A 2,858-nucleotide genomic window follows, 5' to 3' on the forward strand; every position below is an offset into this window, starting at 1 on the left:
TGCATGTGCCTAAGCAGGGGCTTTAGTCTGCTGAGCTATCTGGGTGGCTCCAAGACTTGAAATTTCTGAAGCACATGCTCTTTTCTTTTTCTTCTTCTGTTCACCTTTGGTTCTTGCAAATAATTCTTAAATAGAAATAATGTTTTCAAGCTCTTTCAATTGCAATACATTTTTATAATACCAGAATCGTATCACTATGGAATAAGACATGGTGGAATGGAAATGGTGTATAATGTTATAATTGAATCAGATACCTTTGCTGGGCCTATTTTCCTGGGTGCAGCCCTGAAGATGTGTTCTCCAGCTCTCACGACACAAGTCAAGCGAGGCATAAAAGACAGGTGCTCTGGCCCAGGAAAAATATCCTTGCTCCAGAATTAACACAGCTTTAGTACAGCCCTAAAAACAGGGCTTTTCCCTCAGGAAAATATACTTTTGCTATGGAAATAGATAGAAATATATTTCAAATGATTTATTTCCCCTGCTGTCATGGTTTGCATCTAGTTGTTCCCCCAAAGCCTCATGCAGTCATGGGGTGGGCACTTCTAGAATTTGAGATTAACTCATAATCCATTGGGATTATGGGTCTTAGTACTTCTGGGATTATGGGTATGAATACTTCCCCCAGCCTGGAGCAGATAGACTGAATGCAATGTAAAGGAGACAAACTTGCTGTTTGTTGCCATTGCTGTTGCTGCTACTCCTCCTTTTTTCTTTCTGCTTTTTGCCACCACCATGAAAGGCTGCTCTCTGCCATGCGCCAGCCTGCCCTGGAGCCAGCCGAGTATGGACTGAAACCTCCAGTAAGTGTGAACTAAATGAACCTTTCCTTCCTTCATTTTGAGTGTCGGGTATTTGTCCTAGCAACAAGAGAAGAGTACCTGAGACACTCACTGTCTCTTAAAGCTGAATAAGATATTTCTGCCTCTCCACCAAGAGCAGCTGCTTAGTTTTTGAGGTGAAATCTGTGATTGTTTGGAGGAGTCCCCAAGACTAAGGCTTTCTGGGATTCTTTATCTCATGCTATTTTAATTTCAAAGTCATTTTCCTAAATTATATATTAAATCCTTCTAACATTGCACAGTTCTGATGGCTTCTGCTGCGAACAAATCGTGAATGTGATTTTCATTTTTCCTTTTCTTCCTCTCCACATTTGCAGGGTGAGATTTGCTGTGGGCACTTGATTTTTTGACTGGCCCAGGGATCCTTGCCGGTTTTCAGTTTTCTTACATTTTCTTTGCTGTAAAGATATCAGAGATGAATACCAAATTGTATATGCCCTCGCAGAAGACTGCATATGGGCTGGGGATATAGTTTGGTGGTCTAACCTCCTGCCTGGCTGGCACAAGACCTGGGTTCGATTCCCTAAACTACATACTGTGTTGGTCCCAGATATGCTGTTCTGGTCCAGACATGGTGTGGTGGTGCACACCTGTCATCCCAGCACTGGGGAGGCTGAGACAGGAGGGTCACAATGAGTCTGAGCTGCTTGTGTAGACCCTGTACCAAATAAATAAATGTTTTTTAAAGACTGCACATTCTATTCTTTTATGACTTAAATGTATGTAAGCACATGCCTCAGATGTCAAGCAAAACAAAACATGTGACAAAAGAAAAAAAAAAAAAACAAGCTACCATTTGTATCACTTAATACAAAAAACCCACATCAGTTTATTGAAAATTGATGTAAATTATAAGAAATTTTGAAAAGATGGAATTTATATGTGTGAAGTATAGGATATCTCTGGTAGATGAAAGGAATTCAATTAGTGATATAAGTAGTGAAAAATTTCTTTGCATCTATCTGACACAAAAATAGCAATTCTCAGTATCTAGTGTATGAAATTAATGAAACCATAACCCCAATTACAGTTTTCCAAGTCTTACTATTGTACAATTTCTAGGCACCTTCAGAAGAAAGAGAACAAAAGAGTAGTCTATTTTTGTTTACATATTTTTACCAATGTATTTTTGTAGTACAAAATTAAATTTATTAAAGGAATATCATTAGTGTATGATTAATTTTTAATCAGAACTCTCTTAAAAAGACCAAAAGCTTAGAAGGATTATTCCCCTCATTCATCTCTTGGTCTGGCAATCAAATCATTTTCAAATCAATTATTGAGACAGTGGAGATGGAGATGCATGCTCTCTTGCAATCTTTTGTTGTAATAACTTTATCTCTGACAATAAATTTGTCATAAACCTAATTAAAGTATAAACATTAAAAATGATTACAATAAGAAAACAAAAAGTACACTATTTCTAAATAGTGACACTTAAAATCTGAGTGACTTAGAAGTGACCTTTACTTTGAAATGACATTATTAAAAATGTCTCCTAAAAAATATTCTTGAGGGAACCAATTCTTTTGTTATGCATTTGCTTGTGTGAGGGGAACATTCCATTATGAAAAAATAAAAACTATTAAGCATTGAAATAAGACATTAATTGATCATAAAATAATGAGAATTGCCTTTTATTGTGTGAAGAACCATTTTAAACCATAAAGGTAAATACCATCAACAGCATATTAAAGATTAGCTGGCAGGCTATGTCAAGTAAGATAGTAAATAATGTATTGTGTAATTGTCATGCTTATTTGCATGCGACTGAGTTAGGTTTGTTTTGCTTTAATTACATACTGAAGCATAACATAAGAGAAAAGATGTCCTGAGGCAATTAAAAGGAAAGCCATTTCATTGCAAAATGCATTTGATGTATTTTATTGAGCTTCAGATTAGGACATTTTTTCTTTTTCTTTTTTTAATTTTTTATTTATTTGTGTATGTGTGTGTCCAGCTCAGCCCACCAGGGGGCGGGGCTGGCTGGCATGTGGTGCTGGGGGATTGAACCGC

This window comes from Octodon degus, unplaced genomic scaffold (assembly GCF_000260255.1).
Source record: "Octodon degus isolate 3935 unplaced genomic scaffold, OctDeg1.0 scaffold00068, whole genome shotgun sequence".
NCBI lineage: Eukaryota > Metazoa > Chordata > Mammalia > Rodentia > Octodontidae > Octodon > Octodon degus.